The 18,950-nt window shown below is 39.3% G+C and overlaps 1 long non-coding RNA gene across 1 annotated transcript; it reads left to right on the top strand.

Moving 5' to 3' along the window:
• The first annotated feature begins 14,352 nt into the window (after positions 1–14,352).
• On the top strand, positions 14,353–17,546 carry LOC141598202 (uncharacterized). The gene is made up of 3 exons (XR_012523321.1): positions 14,353–14,642; positions 16,322–17,244; positions 17,346–17,546. It is a non-coding gene; the product is annotated as an uncharacterized LOC141598202 (long non-coding RNA).
• Positions 17,547–18,950: the final 1,404 nt, after the last annotated feature.

Genomic DNA, 18,950 nt, shown 5'->3' with positions numbered 1-18,950 from the left:
TTATTAGTCCTTGTGACTCGTTAAGTAAACCATTTATCCTTGTCTTTGTGACTCGTTGAGTAAACCATTTATCCTTGTTTTTTAGTCCTTGTGACTCGTTGTGTGGACCGCTTGTCCTTGTTCATTAGTCCTTGTGACTCGTTGTGTGAACCGCTTGTCCTTGTTCATTAGTCCTTGTGACTCGTTGTGTGAACCAGTTTCCTTGTTCATTAGTCCATGTGACTCGTTGTGTGAACCCTTTCTCCTTGTTCATTAGTCCTTGTGACTCGTTGTGTGAACAATTTGTCCTTGTTCACTAGTCCTTGTGACTCGTTGTGTGAACAATTTTTCCTTGTTTTCGTTGTGTGAACCATTTGTCCTTGTTCATTAGTCCTTGTGACTTGTTGTATAAACCATTTATTCTTGTCTTTGTGACTCGTTGTGTAAACCATTTATCCTTGTTCTTTAGTCCTTGTGACTCGTTGTGTGGACCGCTTGTCCTTGTTCATTAGTCCTTGTGACTCGTTGTGTGAACCGCTTCCATGTGACTCGTTGTGTGAACCCTTTTTCCTTGTTCATTAGCCCTTGTGACTCGTTGTGTTAACAAATTTTCCTTGTTCATTAGTTCATGTGACTCGTTGTGTAAACCATTTATCCTTGTCTTTGTGACTCGTTGTGTAAACCATTTATCCATGTTCTTTAGTCCTTGTGACTCGTTGTGTGAACCGCTTGTCCTTGTTCATTAATCCTTGTGACTAGTTGTGTAAACCAGTTGTCCTTGTTCATTAGTCCATGTGACTCGTTGTGTGAACCCTTTCTCCTTGTTCATTAGTCCATGTGACTCATTGTGTGAACCATTTCTCCTTGTTCATTAGTCCTTGTGACTCGTTGTGTGAACAAATTTTCCTTGTTTATTAGTCCTTGTGACTCGTTGTGTAAACCATTTATCCTTGTCTTTGTGACTCGTTGTGTAAACCATTTCTCCTTGTTCTTTAGTCCTTGTGACTCGTTGTGTGGACCGCTTGTCCTTGTTCATTAGTCCTTGTGACTCGTTGTGTGAACCGCTTGTTCTTTTTCATTAGTCCTTGTGACTCGTTGTGTGAACCAGTTGTCCTTGTTCATTAGTCCATGTGACTCGTTGTGTGAACCCTTTCTCCTTGTTCATTAGTCCTTGTGACTCGTTATGTGAACAATTTGTCCTTGTTCACTAGTCCTTGTGACTCGTTGTGTGAACAATTTTTCCTTGTTTTCGTTGTGTGAACCATTTGTCCTTGTTCATTAGTCCTTGTGACTCGTTGTGTAAACCATTTATTCTTGTCTTTGTGACTCGTTGTGTAAACCATTTATCCTTGTTCTTTAGTCCTTGTGACTCGTTGTGTGGACCGCTTGTCCTTGTTCATTAGTCCTTGTGACTCGTTGTGTGAACCGCTTGTCCTTGTTCATTAGTCCATGTGACTCGTTGTGTGAACCCTTTTTCCTTGTTCATTAGCCCTTGTGACTCGTTGTGTTAACAAATTTTCCTTGTTCATTAGTTCATGTGACTCGTTGTGTAAACCATTTATCCTTGTCTTTGTGACTCGTTGTGTAAACCATTTATCCATGTTCTTTAGTCCTTGTGACTCGTTGTGTGAACCGCTTGTCCCTGTTCATTAATCCTTGTGACTAGTTGTGTAAACCAGTTGTCCTTGTTCATTATTCCATGTTACTCGTTTTGTGACCCCTTTCTCCTTGTTCATTAGTCCATGTGACTCGTTGTGTGAACCATTTATCCTTGTTCATTAGTTCTTGTGACTCGTTATGTGAACAAATTTTCATTGTTTATTAGTCCTTCTGACTCTTTGTGTAAACCATTTATCCTTGTCTTTGTGACTCATTGTATAAACCATTTATCCTTGTTCTTTAGTCCTTGTGACTCGTTTTGTGAAACTTTTGTCCTTGTTCATTAGTCCTTGTGACTCGTTGTGTGAACCAGTTGTCCTTGTTCATTAGACCATGTGACTCGTTGTGTGAACTCTTTCTCCTTGTTCATTAGTCTATGTGACTCGTTGTGTGAACCATTTCTCCTTGTTCATTAGTCCATGTGACTCGTTGTGTGAACAAATTTTCTCCGTTTATTAGTCGTTGTGACTCGTTAAGTAAACCATTTATCCTTGTCTTTGTGACTCGTTGTGTAAACCATTTATCCTTGTTTTTTAGTCCTTGTGACTCATTGTGTGGACCGCTTGTCCTTGTTCATTAGTCCTTGTGACTCGTTGTGTGAACCGCTTGTCCTTGTTCATTAGTCCTTGTGACTCGTTGTGTAAACCAGTTGCCCTTGTTCATTAGTCCATGTGACTCGTTGTGTGAACCCTTTCTCCTTGTTCATTAGTCCATGTGACTCGTTGTGTGAACCATTTCTCCTTGTTCATTAGTCCTTGTGACTCGTTGTGTGAACAAATTTTCCTTGTTTATTAGTCCTTGTGACTCGTTGTGTAAACCATTTATCCTTGTCTTTGTGACCCGTTGTGTAAACCATTTATCCTTGTTTTTTAGTCCTTGTGACTCGTTGTGTGGACCGCTTGTCCTTGTTCATTAGTCCTTGTGACTCGTTGTGTGAACCGCTTGTCCTTGTTCATTAGTCCTTGTGACTCGTTGTGTAAACCAGTTGTCCTTGTTCATTAGTCCATGTGACTCGTTGTGTGAACCCTTTCTCCTTGTTCATTAGTCCATGTGACTCGTTGTGTGAACCATTTCTCCTTGTTCATTAGTCCTTGTGACTCGTTGTGTGAACAAATTTTCCTTGTTTATTAGTCCTTGTGACTCGTTGTGTAAACCATTTCTCCTTGTCTTTGTGACTCGTTGTGTAAACCATTTATCCTTGTTCTTTAGTCCTTGTGACTCGTTGTGTGGACCGCTTGTCCTTGTTCATTAGTCCTTGTGACTCGTTGTGTGAACCGCTTGTTCTTTTTCATTAGTCCTTGTGACTCATTGTGTGAACCAGTTGTCCTTGTTCATTAGTCCATGTGACTCGTTGTGTGAACCCTTTCTCCTTGTTCATTAGTCCTTGTGACTCGTTGTGTGAACAATTTGTCCTTGTTCATTAGTCCTTGTGACTCGTTGTGTGAACAATTTTTCCTTGTTTTCGTTGTGTGAACCTTTTGTCCTTGTTCATTAGTCCTTGTGACTCGTTATGTAAACCATTTATCCTTGTCTTTGTGACTCGTTGTGTAAAGCATTTGTCCTTGTTCTTTAGTTCTTGTGACTCGTTGTGTGAACCATTTGTCCTTGTTCATTAGTCCTTGTGACTCGTTGTGTGAACCAGTTGTCCTTGTTCATTAGTCCATGTTACTCGTTTTGTGACCCCTTTCTCCTTGTTCATTAGTCCATGTGACTCGTTGTGTGAACCATTTATCCTTGTTCATTAGTTCTTGTGACTCGTTATGTGAACAAATTTTCCTTGTTTATTTGTCCTTCTGACTCTTTGTGTAAACCATTTATCCTTGTCTTTGTGACTCATTGTATAAACCATTTATCCTTGTTCTTTAGTCCTTGTGACTCGTTGTGTGGACCGCTTGTCCTTGTTCATTAGTCCTTGTGACTCGTTGTGTGAACCGCTTGTCCTTGTTCATTAGTCCTTGTGACTCGTTGTGTGAACCAGTTTCCTTGTTCATTAGTCCATGTGACTCGTTGTGTGAACCCTTTCTCCTTGTTCATTATTTCTTGTGACTCGTTGTGTGAACAATTTGTCCTTGTTCACTAGTCCCTGTGACTCGTTGTGTGAACAATTTTTCCTTGTTTTCGTTGTGTGAACCATTTGTCCTTGTTCATTAGTCCTTGTGACTCGTAGTGTAAACCATTTATCCTTGCCTTTGTGACTCGTTGTGTAAACCTTTTATCCCTTTTCTTTAGTCCTTGTGACTCGTTGTGTGGACCGCTTCTCCTTGTTCATTAGTCCTTGTGGCTCACTGTGTGAACCGCTTGTCCTTGTTCATTAGTCTATGTGACTCGTTGTGTGAACCCTTTCTCCTTGTTCATTAGCCGTTGTGACTCGTTGTGTTCACAAATTTTCCTTGTTCATTAGTCCATGTGACTCGTTGTGTAAACCATTTATCCTTGTCTTTGTGACTCGTTGTGTAAACCATTTATCCTTGTTCTTTAGTCCTTCTGACTCGTTGTGTGAACCACTTGTCCTTGTTCATTAATCCTTGTGACTCGTTGTGTAAACCAGTTGTCCTTGTTCATTAGTCCATGTGACTCGTTGTGTGAACCCTTTCTCCTTGTTCATTAGTCCATGTGACTCGTTGTGTGAACCATTTCTCCTTGTTCATTAGTCCTTGTGACTCGTTGTGTGAACAAATTTTCCTTGTTTATTAGTCCTTGTGACTCGTTGTGTAAACCATTTATCCTTGTCTTTGTGACTCGTTGTGTAAACCATTTATCCTTGTTCTTTAGTCCTTGTGACTCGTTGTGTGGACCGCTTGTCCTTGTTCATGAGTCCTTGTGACTCGTTGTGTGAACCGCTTGTTCTTTTTCATTAGTCCTTGTGACTCGTTGTGTGAACCAGTTGTCCTTGTTCATTAGTCCATGTGACTCGTTGTGTGAACCCTTTCTCCTTGTTCATTAGTCCTTGTGACTCGTTGTGTGAACAATTTGTCCTTGTTCATTAGTCCTTGTGACTCGTTGTGTGAACAATTTTTCCTTGTTTTCGTTGTGTGAACCATTTGTCCTTGTTCATTAGTCCTTGTGACTCGTTATGTAAACCATTTATCCTTGTCTTTGTGACTCGTTGTGTAAAGCATTTGTCCTTGTTCTTTAGTTCTTGTGACCCGTTGTGTGAACCAGTTGTCCTTGTTCATTAGTCCTTGTGACTCGTTGTGTGAACCAGTTGTCCTTGTTCATTATTCCATGTTACTCGTTTTGTGACCCCTTTCTCCTTGTTCATTATCCCATGTGACTCGTTGTGTGAACCATTTATCCTTGTTCATTAGTTCTTGTGACTCGTTATGTGAACAAATTTTCCTTGTTTATTAGTCCTTCTGACTCTTTGTGTAAACCATTTATCCTTGTCTTTGTGACTCATTGTATAAACCACTTATCCTTGTTCTTTAGTCCTTGTGACTCGTTTTGTGAAACTCTTGTCCTTGTTCATTAGTCCTTGTGACTCGTTGTGTGAACCAGTTGTCCTTGTTCATTAGACCATGTGACTCGTTGTGTGAACTCTTTCTCCTTGTTCATTAGTCCATGTGACTCGTTGTGTGAACCATTTCTCCTTGTTCATTAGTCCATGTGACTCGTTGTGTGAACAAATTTTCTCCGTTTATTAGTCGTTGTGACTCGTTAAGTAAACCATTTATCCTTGTCTTTGTGACTCGTTGTGTAAACCATTTATCCTTGTTTTTTAGTCCTTGTGACTCATCGTGTGGACCGCTTGTCCTTGTTCATTAGTCCTTGTGACTCGTTGTGTGAACCGCTTGTCCTTGTTCATTAGTCCTTGTGACTCGTTGTGTAAACCAGTTGTCCTTGTTCATTAGTCCATGTGACTCGTTGTGTGAACCCTTTCTCCTTGTTCATTAGTCCATGTGACTCGTTGTGTGAACCATTTCTCCTTGTTCATTAGTCCTTGTGACTGGTTGTGTGAACAAATTTTCCTTGTTTATTAGTCCTTGTGACTCGTTGTGTGAACCATTTCTCCTTGTTCATTAGTCCATGTGACTCGTTGTGTGAACAAATTTTCTCCGTTTATTAGTCGTTGTGACTCGTTAAGTAAACCATTTATCCTTGTCTTTGTGACTCGTTGTGTAAACCATTTATCCTTGTTTTTTAGTCCTTGTGACTCATTGTGTGGACCGCTTCTCCTTGTTCATTAGTCCTTGTGACTCGTTGTGTGAACCGCTTGTCCTTGTTCATTAGTCCTTGTGACTCGTTGTGTAAACCAGTTGCCCTTGTTCATTAGTCCATGTGACTCGTTGTGTGAACCCTTTCTCCTTGTTCATTAGTCCATGTGACTCGTTGTGTGAACCATTTCTCCTTGTTCATTAGTCCTTGTGACTCGTTGTGTGAACAAATTTTCCTTGTTTATTAGTCCTTGTGACTCGTTGTGTAAACCATTTATCCTTGTCTTTGTGACCCGTTGTGTAAACCATTTATCCTTGTTTTTTAGTCCTTGTGACTCGTTGTGTGGACCGCTTGTCCTTGTTCATTAGTCCTTGTGACTCGTTGTGTGAACCGCTTGTCCTTGTTCATTAGTCCTTGTGACTCGTTGTGTAAACCAGTTGTCCTTGTTCATTAGTCCATGTGACTCGTTGTGTGAACCCTTTCTCCTTGTTCATTAGTCCATGTGACTCGTTGTGTGAACCATTTCTCCTTGTTCATTAGTCCTTGTGACTCGTTGTGTGAACAAATTTTCCTTGTTTATTAGTCCTTGTGACTCGTTGTGTAAACCATTTATCCTTGTCTTTGTGACTCGTTGTGTAAACCATTTATCCTTGTTCTTTAGTCCTTGTGACTCGTTGTGTGGACCGCTTGTCCTTGTTCATTAGTCCTTGTGACTCGTTGTGTGAACCGCTTGTTCTTTTTCATTAGTCCTTGTGACTCATTGTGTGAACCAGTTGTCCTTGTTCATTAGTCCATGTGACTCGTTGTGTGAACCCTTTCTCCTTGTTCATTAGTCCTTGTGATTCGTTGTGTGAACAATTTGTCCTTGTTCATTAGTCCTTGTGACTCGTTGTGTGAACAATTTTTCCTTGTTTTCGTTGTGTGAACCATTTGTCCTTGTTCATTAGTCCTTGTGACTCGTTATGTAAACCATTTATCCTTGTATTTGTGACTCGTTGTGTAAAGCATTTGTCCTTGTTCTTTAGTTCTTGTGACTCGTTGTGTGAACCATTTGTCCTTGTTCATTAGTCCTTGTGACTCGTTGTGTGAACCAGTTGTCCTTGTTCATTAGTCCATGTTACTCGTTTTGTGACCCCTTTCTCCTTGTTCATTAGTCCATGTGACTCGTTGTGTGAACCATTTATCCTTGTTCATTAGTTCTTGTGACTCGTTATGTGAACAAATTTTCCTTGTTTATTAGTCCTTCTGACTCTTTGTGTAAACCATTTATCCTTGTCTTTGTGACTCATTGTATAAACCATTTATCCTTGTTCTTTAGTCCTTGTGACTCGTTGTGTGGACCGCTTGTCCTTGTTCATTAGTCCTTGTGACTCGTTGTGTGAACCGCTTGTCCTTGTTCATTAGTCCTTGTGACTCGTTGTGTGAACCAGTTTCCTTGTTCATTAGTCCATGTGACTCGTTGTGTGAACCCTTTCTCCTTGTTCATTATTTCTTGTGACTCGTTGTGTGAACAATTTGTCCTTGTTCACTAGTCCCTGTGACTCGTTGTGTGAACAATTTTTCCTTGTTTTCGTTGTGTGAACCATTTGTCCTTGTTCATTAGTCCTTGTGACTCGTTGTGTAAACCATTTATCCTTGTCTTTGTGACTCGTTGTGTAAACCTTTTATCCTTGTTCTTTAGTCCTTGTGACTCGTTGTGTGGACCGCTTCTCCTTGTTCATTAGTCCTTGTGGCTCACTGTGTGAACCGCTTGTCCTTGTTCATTAGTCTATGTGACTCGTTGTGTGAACCCTTTCTCCTTGTTCATTAGCCGTTGTGACTCGTTGTGTTCACAAATTTTCCTTGTTCATTAGTCCATGTGACTCGTTGTGTAAACCATTTATCCTTGTCTTTGTGACTCGTTGTGTAAACCATTTATCCTTGTTCTTTAGTCCTTCTGACTCGTTGTGTGAACCACTTGTCCTTGTTCATTAATCCTTGTGACTCGTTGTGTAAACCAGTTGTCCTTGTTCATTAGTCCATGTGACTCGTTGTGTGAACCCTTTCTCCTTGTTCATTAGTCCATGTGACTCGTTGTGTGAACCATTTCTCCTTGTTCATTAGTCCTTGTGACTCGTTGTGTGAACAAATTTTCCTTGTTTATTAGTCCTTGTGACTCGTTGTGTAAACCATTTATCCTTGTCTTTGTGACTCGTTGTGTAAACCATTTATCCTTGTTCTTTAGTCCTTGTGACTCGTTGTGTGGACCGCTTGTCCTTGTTCATTAGTCCTTGTGACTCTGTGTGTGAACCGCTTGTTCTTTTTCATTAGTCCTTGTGACTCATTGTGTGAACCAGTTGTCCTTGTTCATTAGTCCATGTGACTCGTTGTGTGAACCCTTTCTCCTTGTTCATTAGTCCATGTGACTCGTTGTGTGAACCATTTCTCCTTGTTCATTAGTCCTTGTGACTCGTTGTGTGAACAATTTATCCTTGTTTTCGTTGTGTGAACCATTTGTCCTTGTTCATTAGTCCTTGTGACTCGTTATGTAAACCATTTATCCTTGTCTTTGTGACTCGTTGTGTAAAGCATTTGTCCTTGTTCTTTAGTTCTTGTGACCCGTTGTGTGAACCAGTTGTCCTTGTTCATTAGTCCTTGTGACTCGTTGTGTGAACCAGTTGTCCTTGTTCATTATTCCATGTTACTCGTTTTGTGACCCCTTTCTCCTTGTTCATTAGTCCATGTGACTCGTTGTGTGAACCATTTATCCTTGTTCATTAGTTCTTGTGACTCGTTATGTGAACAAATTTTCCTTGTTTATTAGTCTTTCTGACTCTTTGTGTAAACCATTTATCCTTGTCTTTGTGACTCATTGTATAAACCATTTATCCTTGTTCTTTAGTCCTTGTGACTCGTTTTGTGAAACTCTTGTCCTTGTTCATTAGTCCTTGTGACTCGTTGTGTGAACCAGTTGTCCTTGTTCATTAGACCATGTGACTCGTTGTGTGAACTCTTTCTCCTTGTTCATTAGTCCATGTGACTCGTTGTGTGAACCATTTCTCCTTGTTCATTAGTCCATGTGACTCGTTGTGTGAACAAATTTTCTCCGTTTATTAGTCGTTGTGACTCGTTAAGTAAACCATTTATCCTTGTCTTTGTGACTCGTTGTGTAAACCATTTATCCTTGTTTTTTAGTCCTTGTGACTCATCGTGTGGACCGCTTGTCCTTGTTCATTAGTCCTTGTGACTCGTTGTGTGAACCGCTTGTCCTTGTTCATTAGTCCTTGTGACTCGTTGTGTAAACCAGTTGTCCTTGTTCATTAGTCCATGTGACTCGTTGTGTGAACCCTTTCTCCTTGTTCATTAGTCCATGTGACTCGTTGTGTGAACCATTTCTCCTTGTTCATTAGTCCTTGTGACTGGTTGTGTGAACAAATTTTCCTTGTTTATTAGTCCTTGTGACTCGTTGTGTAAACCATTTATCCTTGTCTTAGTGACTCGTTGTGTAAACCATTTATCCTTGTTCTTTAGTCCTTGTGACTCGTTGTGTGGACCGCTTGTCCTTGTTCATTAGTCCTTGTGACTCGTTGTGTGAACCGCTTGTTCTTTTTCATTAGTCCTTGTGACTCGTTGTGTGAACCAGTTGTCCTTGTTCATTAGTCCATGTGACTCGTTGTGTGAACCCTTTCTCCTTGTTCATTAGTCCTTGTGACTCGTTGTGTGAACAATTTGTCCTTGTTCATTAGTCCTTGTGACTCGTTGTGTGAACAATTTTTCCTTGTTTTCGTTGTGTGAACCATTTGTCCTTGTTCATTAGTTCTTGTGACTCGTTATGTGAACAAATTTTCCTTGTTTATTAGTCCTTCTGACTCTTTGTGTAAACCATTTATCCTTGTCTTTGTGACTCATTGTATAAACCATTTATCCTTGTTCTTTAGTCCTTGTGACTCGTTTTGTGAAACTCTTGTCCTTGTTCATTAGTCCTTGTGACTCGTTGTGTGAACCAGTTGTCCTTGTTCATTAGACCATGTGACTCGTTGTGTGAACCCTTTCTCCTTGTTCATTAGTCCATGTGACTCGTTGTGTGAACCATTTCTCCTTGTTAATTAGTCCTTGTGACTCGTTGTGTGAACAAATTTTCTCCGTTTATTAGTCCTTGTGACTCGTTAAGTAAACCATTTATCCTTGTCTTTGTGACTCGTTGAGTAAACCATTTATCCTTGTTTTTTAGTCCTTGTGACTCGTTGTGTGGACCGCTTGTCCTTGTTCATTAGTCCTTGTGACTCGTTGTGTGAACCGCTTGTCCTTGTTCATTAGTCCTTGTGACTCGTTGTGTGAACCAGTTTCCTTGTTCATTAGTCCATGTGACTCGTTGTGTGAACCCTTTCTCCTTGTTCATTAGTCCTTGTGACTCGTTGTGTGAACAATTTGTCCTTGTTCACTAGTCCTTGTGACTCGTTGTGTGAACAATTTTTCCTTGTTTTCGTTGTGTGAACCATTTGTCCTTGTTCATTAGTCCTTGTGACTCGTTGTGTAAACCATTTATCCTTGTCTTTGTGACTCGTTGTGTAAACCTTTTATCCTTGTTCTTTAGTCCTTGTGACTCGTTGTGTGGACCGCTTCTCCTTGTTCATTAGTCCTTGTGGCTCACTGTGTGAACCGCTTGTCCTTGTTCATTAGTCTATGTGACTCGTTGTGTGAACCCTTTCTCCTTGTTCATTAGCCGTTGTGACTCGTTGTGTTCACAAATTTTCCTTGTTCATTAGTCCATGTGACTCGTTGTGTAAACCATTTATCCTTGTCTTTGTGACTCGTTGTGTAAACCATTTATCCTTGTTCTTTAGTCCTTGTGACTCGTTGTGTGAACCGCTTGTCCTTGTTCATTAATCCTTGTGACTCGTTGTGTAAACCAGTTGTCCTTGTTTATTAGTCCATGTGACTCGTTGTGTGAACCATTTCTCCTTGTTCATTAGTCCTTGTGACTCGTTGTGTGAACAAATTTTCCTTGTTTATTAGTCCTTGTGACTCGTTGTGTAAACCATATATCCTTGTCTTTGTGACTCGTTGTGTAAACCATTTATCCTTGTTCTTTAGTCCTTGTGACTCGTTGTGTGGACCGCTTGTCCTTGTTCATTAGTCCTTGTGACTCGTTGTGTAAACCATTTATCCTTGTCTTTGTGACTCGTTGTGTAAATCATTTATCCTTGTTCTTTAGTCCTTGTGACTCGTTGTGTGGACCGCTTGTCCTTGTTCATTAATCCTTGTGACTCGTTGTGTGAACCAGTTGTCCTTGTTCATTAGTCAATGTTACTCGTTGTGTGAACCCTTTCTCCTTGTTCATTAGTCCATGTGACTAGTTGTGTGAACCATTTATCCTTGTTCATTATTTCTTGTGACTCGTTATGTGAACAAATTTTCCTTGTTTATTAGTCCTTGTGACTCTTTGTGCAAACCATCTTCCTTGTCTTTGTGACTCATTGTGTAAACCATTTATCCTTGTTCTTTAGTCCTTATGACTCGTTGTGTGAACCGCTTGTCCTTGTGCTTTAGTCCTTGTGACTCGTTGTGTGAACCAGTTGTCCTTGTTCATTAGTCCATGTGACTCGTTGTGTGAACCCTTTCTCCTTGTTCATTAGTCCATGTGACTCGTTGTGTGAACCATTTCTCCTTGTTCATTAATCCATGTGACTCGTTGTGTGAACAAATTTTCCTTGTTTATTAGTCCTTGTGACTCGTTGTTTAAACCATTTATCCTTGTCTTTGTGACTCGTTGTGTAAACCATTTATCCTTGTTCTTTAGTCCTTGTGACTCGTTGTGTGGACCGTCCTAGTTCATTAGTCCTTGTGACTCGTTGTGTGAACCGCTTGTCCTTGTTCATTAGTCCTTGTGACTCGTTGTGTGAACCAATTGTCCTGGTTCATTAGTCCATGTGAGTCGTTGTGTGAACCCTTTCTCCTTGTTCATTAGTCCTTGTGACTCGTTATGTGAACAATTTTTCCTTGTTTTCGTTGTGTGAATCATTTGTCCTTGTTCATTAGTCCTTGTGACTCGTTGTGTAAACCATTTATCCTTGTCTTTGTGACTCGTTGTGTAAACCATTTATCCTTGTTCTTTAGTCCTTGTGACTCGTTGTGTGGACCGCTTGTCCTTGTTCATTAGTCCTTGTGACTCGTTGTATGAACCGCTTGTCTTTGTTCATTAGTCCATGTGACTCGTTGTGTGAACCCTTTTTCCTTGTTCATTAGCCCTTGTGACTCGTTGTGTTAACAAATTTTCCTTGTTCATTAGTTCATGTGTCTCGTTGTGTAAACCATTTATCCTTGTCTTTGTGACTCGTTGTGTAAACCATTTATCCATGTTCTTTAGTCCTTGTGACTCGTTGTGTGAACCGCTTGTCCTTGTTCATTAATCCTTGTGACTCGTTGTGTAAACCAATTGTCCTTGTTCATTAGTCCATGTGACTCGTTGTGTGAACCCTTTCTCCTTGTTCATTAGTCCATGTGACTCGTTGTGTGAACCATTTCTCCTTGTTCATTAGTCCTTGTGACTCGTTGTGTGAACAAATTTTCCTTGTTTATTATTCTTTGTGACTCGTTGTGTAAACCATTTATCCTTGTCTTTGTGACTCGTTGTGTAAAACATTTATCCTTGTTCTTTAGTCCTTGTGACTCATTGTGTGGACCGCTTGTCCTTGTTCATTAGTCCTTGTGACTCGTTGTGTGAACCGCTTGTTCTTTTTCATTAGTCCTTGTGACTCGTTGTGTGAACCAGTTGTCCTTGTTCATTAGTCAATGTGAGTCGTTGTGTGAACCCTTTCTCCTTGTTCATTAGTCCTTGTGACTCATTGTGTGAACAATTTGTCCTTGTTCATTAGTCCTTGTGACTCGTTGTGTGAACAATTTTTCCTTGTTTTCGTTGTGTGAACCATTTGTCCTTGTTCATTAGTCCTTGTGACTCGTTGTGTGAACCAGATGTCCTTGTTCATTAGTCCATGTTACTCGTTTTGTGAACCCTTTCTCCTTGTTCATTAGTCCATGTGACTCGTTGTGTGAACCATTTATCCTTGTTCATTAGTTCTTGTGACTCGTTATGTGAACAAATTTTCCTTGTTTATTAGTCCTTCTGACTCTTTGTGTAAAACATTTATCCTTGTCTTTGTGACTCGTTGTGTAAATCATTTATCCTTGTTCTTTAGTCCTTGTGACTCGTTGTGTGGACCGCTTGTCCTTGTTCATTAGTCCTTGTGACTCGTTGTGTGAACCAGTTGTCCTTGTTCATTAGTCAATGTTACTCGTTGTGTGAACCCTTTCTCCTTATTCATTAGTCCATGTGACTAGTTGTGTGAACCATTTATCCTTGTTCATTATTTCTTGTGACTCGTTATGTGAACAAATTTTCCTTGTTTATTAGTCCTTGTGACTCTTTGTGTAAACCATCTTCCTTGTCTTTGTGACTCATTGTGTAAACCATTTATCCTTGTTCTTTAGTCCTTGTGACTCGTTGTGTGAACCGCTTGTCCTTGTTCTTTAGTCCTTGTGACTCGTTGTGTGAACCAGTTGTCCTTGTTCATTAGTCCATGTGACTCGTTGTGTGAACCCTTTCTCCTTGTTCATTAGTCCATGTGACTCGTTGTGTGAACCATTTCTCCTTGTTCATTAATCCATGTGACTCGTTGTGTGAACAAATTTTCCTTGTTTATTAGTCCTTGTGACTCGTTGTGTAAACCATTTATCCTTGTCTTTGTGACTCGTTGTGTAAACCATTTATCTGTTGGAGTTAGTGTCCTCCACAATAGTGCGTTAACATAATAAATCTCATTAATAGAATATCATCAGATATTTAATTATTTGATCCTCGTCAGTTGATTAACGTAAATCGATAACGGTTGGCTGACTAGAGTTTGACGTTATTGTCGTGAGACGGCGGTGATCAACTGACCCCTTTCGGTCACACCTAAAGGAACGAACCCCAATTGATAACTAATTAATTGTATGAGATACATTTCATTTAGTCCCTTGATTTATAGACTAAGAGGTTAGTCGATTATTATTAGAGAGATTTCGAGTTGCGAACTCGAGGAGCGGCAATTATTATTTAATTATGCGATAATTAAATAATAAGTTTTGGGAAACGGGTTTTTGTTAATTAACTGTTAATTTACTAAAATTGTACTAATTGATTAATGTGATTAATATTAGTACGTAAATAATATGTGTAGTGGTACACGTATATTTACGGAGTGAATTGGACGAATTTATTATGGAAGCATTTAAACATGATACGATGTTTAAAATGAAAATTACACGGATTTGTGCGACAAATATAAAAACCAACATGGACCCGTATATGGTCATGTGGACCGTGTAAAATAAATGTAATGGATGATTACTCACATAATCATTTTTACCTTATTTTGTATACTACCATAATATATGTCTTATACTACATTTTGCATGTGATGTAAGATAAAAATATAAAACAAAAATTGTCCACTAGAGCACCAACCCACCCGCCACTTCCTTTCCCAATTCTACACTCCATATATTTGGTCATTTATTCACTCCACCTTACTTACACAAAAATCATTCATTTTGCATGTGAACAAAAACCTCTTCCATCTCTCTACAACATTTCTCTAGTATACAATTATTACTAAGAATAGTTAGTAATATTACTAGTATTATTATCAAGGGCACATATTAATAAGTTACTAGTTCATACTTATTAATATTGTTGGGTAGTTCTTGGGTGCTACTTGGAGGAGACTTTCTATTTGAAGGTTTTTCAAGGAGGATCATCCACATCATTTTAGCTCAAGAACAAATTAGTAAGGAGAACTAATTTGTGCCCATTTTACCTCATATTCAATGTAAGGAAATTGTTTTTCCTTATACTTTGTTTTTTATGCTTTCATATTAGCATGCATGTTACATAGATCACATAAACAACAATTTATGAGATAAAATTATTTTATTAGAGAGTCTAATATGGATCTATGATCTTTCAAGTGGTATCAGAGCTTAGGCTTGTAATTTGCATGTTGATTTTAAGCATTTTTATGAATTATGAGATAATTAGTAAAAACTCAAAAATTGTGTTAGAAGAGGTTTTGGCACGAAATTTTTGGGACATGCATACCTACTGATCTCAAAAGGTTTGTGGAATTTTTTGGTGATTTGTCAAGTAATTTTGCTAATTTTAATGAGTTTTGGTAGAAAACCGAGTCAAAATGTCGCATTTTAGTGAAAAATTGACTAAAATTAGTTAAATATTGATTCGGTGCATGGGTTTTTTATGGTAGTTCATGCATGTTTTCTACTGATTGTATGCAAAAGGTTGAAGGTTGGTTCGAATTTTTGCATGTTTATTGATTTTTTGAGTAAAAAGTCGATAAAAGTCCAATTAATTAATCATAATTTCGAATTTTTGGATTCTGCCCATGATAAATTTATGTACATTTAAGTATATTATTTAAATGTCAAATGTAATTTTGCATGTGTGTTTTCACTTTGTTTTGATGTTTATTGGTTTTAGTGGTTAAAAACCGATAAATATCGATCTTTTTCTTCAAAAAATTTATCCAAAATTTTTGGGCAATTTTTATGACTTTTTGGTGTTCTTGGGAGTGTTCCAGAATACTAAAAATTTTTGTTTCAATTGTTTGGGTAATTTTTCAATTATTTTGGATTTTTACTTAAATATTATGATTTTTCCGATTTAATTAGCAAATTATCACCAAACCAAACTAATAATTTGTCATAAAATTAGTGAGGACTAATTTTGAGGTTCAAAACAGTTATTTTACCGGCGTTTCCAAAAGACGGATTACAACGAGACAGAGTCTATTTTTGGAAGGTGTTCCAAATCCCACAATGAAGAGGCAAGGGACCAAGGAGTTGGTTTCCAAAATGTAATAGACTAGTTTTTATTAACTAGGAGGCCATACTAGGATTTATTCATATGCTTGCATGTTTGCTTGTTTTATTTTCGCGCATGCCAAAATCGCCACTCACATGCATTTTATTTTATTTTCGCAGTTGTCAATTCACGTCATTTACATTCACCGAATTAATTCACTTATAAGGAATTTATGACTAAATTGACAAGATCTCTCACATAACTAAAATTGAGATTAGCCTTACCAATTAGTAACACCTATGAATCTCTTGTTCATTAGAGCCACGCTCGCCCAAGCGGGGTGTTCTCTTTTTACCTTGGGTAAGTAGGGTGGTAAGCGGTTATCACACGCCAAAATTGGTTGGACTCAACGGGATATAAGACGGTCTTGTGTTCCGGGGCTAGTAGATGAATTTGAGGAAATTTGTCGACCAAGAGTTCTAGAGGTAGAATTAGTCAACGTGACTTGCCGAATTTACGCAATTATGGGATGTTTCGCCCAAGCGATGCTCATTTTTGTTTAATATTTGGGTCTTGGAATAATTTATATAATTTAGTGGGAGGTCATTATATAAATGCTAAAACTTGCTAAACATGGTTTTACAAGTAATTTTTAAAACAATGAATGTTAATTTTTCCTTTTTGTTGTAGCATTTTAATTCGCAATGGCAACTTCATCAACTCCATCGACTACTTCACTAGGCAAAGATTCATGGCTAAGGTCCGTAATGGACAAATGTATTTTAAAAGATGACGGTAGTAACTTTCTTGAATGGGAATCCAACATCAAAAGTGTCGCGTTGTCCGACAATGTGCTCACTTACTTGACCGATGCTCCTCCTATCGAGCCCGGTGCAAGAGCTTCATCGGCGGTGCGGACCGCCTATGATGACTATGTGAGGATGTTGAATGATATCAAGAATGTGTTGATATGGTCAATATCGCCAAAGCTCAAGCTTTCATGCATTTCTTTAAATGCTTACGAGATATTCACTCGTATGATCACTATGTTTTCACAAACACCAAAAGTCCGTCAATACGATGCGGCGGCACGCTTCTTTGAAGCTAAGCTTGAGAGGGGCCAAAAGGTTGGTCCCCATGTCCTTAAAATGGTCGAATATGTTGACATCCTAGAGCGTCTAGGGTGTAAGATTCCTAAGACTCTTGTGGTGGATCGTATCCTTCACTCACTTCCCACCAAGTTTGCCCACTTTAGGGTAAACTACAATATGAATGACATGGATAAGAGTTACCATGAAATTCATGCACTCCTCACCCAAGCGGAGAGGGATATGGAGGCAAGTGGGAGTGAAAAGGGAGATGTTTTAACCATGAAGTTAAAGAACATGTCTTTTGGAGTCAAGAAAGGAAAGGGAAAAGAAAAGTCCCAATTCAAGAAATCGTCAAAGAAAATTGACAAGGGAAGGGGAAGGCCATTGAGAATGGCAATCCCAAGGCAAAAAGTGTCAAGCTCTCCGAGGCCGAATGTTTCCATTGTAATGGGAAGGGGCATTATAGGAGGAGTTGTCCCAAATACTTGGAGGATCTCAAGGAAGGGCGTGTGACGCCTATTGGTATGATTTCCTCTCTCTATGTGATAGACGTTAATTATGCTTGTACTTCCACTTGGGTACTTGATACCGGATGTGGCTCTCACCTTTGTAACCATTTGCAGGGTATAAGGGACGTGCAAGCACTAGCAAAAGGTGATGTGGATCTCCGCATGGGCAATGGAGCTAGAGTAGCCGTCGTTGCCGTAGGGACCTATGTGCTCACTTTAGCTAGGGGTTTAGAGTTGTATTTAAATAAGTGTTATTTTGTACCAACTTTAACTAAGAACATCATCTCCATTTCCGCGTTAGACGCGGAAGGCTTTTGTTTTATGATTAAGGACAAGTGTTGTACTTTTTCTTTAAATGATGTGGTTTATGGCAAGGCCATTTCAATTGGAGGCATTTATGTTTTAAATGATGTTAATGACGTTTATCATATGGAAACTAAAAAGCTCAAAAAGGGTGATCCAAACGAATCCTACCTTTGGCATTGTCGTTTAGGCCACATAAACGAAAGACGCATTAAGAGACTTGCTTCATCAAAAGTGTTCAAACCATTTGGTTTTGAATCTTATGGTACATGCGAGTCTTGCCTTTTAGGCAAGATGACTCGTGCACCTTTTGCGGGAAAAGGGACACGAGCTAGTGAGGTTTTGGCTCTCATACACACGGATGTGTGTGGACCATTAACCATCACCGCTAGAGGAGGTTTTCTCTACTTCATTACTTTTACTGATGACTTAAGTAGATATGGGTATGTCTACTTAATGAAGAACAAAAGTGAAGCCTTTGACAAGTTCAAAGAGTTTCAAAAGGAAGTAGAGAACCAATTGGATAAAAAGATAAAGACTCTACGGTCCGACCGTGGTGGTGAGTATCTAAATATTGAATTTGATTCACACCTAAAAGATTGTGGTATAGTATCACAATGGACTCCTCCTGGCACACCGCAATTAAATGGTGTGGCCGAAAGGAGAAACTGAACTTTACTTGATATGGTTCGGTCAATGATGAGTCTAACTGAGCTTCCTAGTTCATTTTGGGGGTTTTGCCCTCTTGTCTGCAGTATTTTCACTAAATCGAAGCCCGACTAAAGCGGCCGATAAGACTCCATATGAGATATGGACAGGGAGAGTCCCTCATTTGTCATTCATGCGTATTTGGGGTTGCGAAGTGTACGTTAAGATCAAGTCTGACAATAAGCTTGCACCCAGGTCTGACAAATGTCTTTTTGTAGGATATCCAAGGGAAACACGTGGCTATTACTTCTACAATAAACACGAGAACAAAGTGTTTGTGGCTCGTGATCTTTGTCTTCCCTAGAAAAGGAATTTATTTCTAGGAGACAGTGGGAGAAAATTTGAACTTGACGAAGTTCGAGAGCCACAAACCGAGAATGAGGTAGAGGAGAACGTGGAGGAAAGCATTCCCTCTTCCTCTGAAACGGTAATTATTCCTAGAAAGTCAAGTAGGATTTCTAATCCACCTGATCTCTACCTTGGTAACATCGAAGAGGATGGTGTTTTGTTACTTCTTGAGAGTAATGAACCCACTACCTACAAATCGGCCATGTCTAGTCCCGACTCCTCGCTTTGGCTAGAAGCCATGCGGTCCGAAATGGATTCCATGTACGAGAACCAAGTATGGGACTTGGTGGATTTACCTGAGGGAGTGCGACCTCTTCAGTGTAAATGGATATACAAAATTAAACTCGGCGTGGATAAACA

This window comes from Silene latifolia, chromosome 9, assembly GCF_048544455.1.
Source record: "Silene latifolia isolate original U9 population chromosome 9, ASM4854445v1, whole genome shotgun sequence".
NCBI lineage: Eukaryota > Viridiplantae > Streptophyta > Magnoliopsida > Caryophyllales > Caryophyllaceae > Silene > Silene latifolia.
The sequence above is the reverse complement of the archived record's forward strand: the minus strand, read 5'-3'. Positions and strand labels throughout refer to the sequence as shown.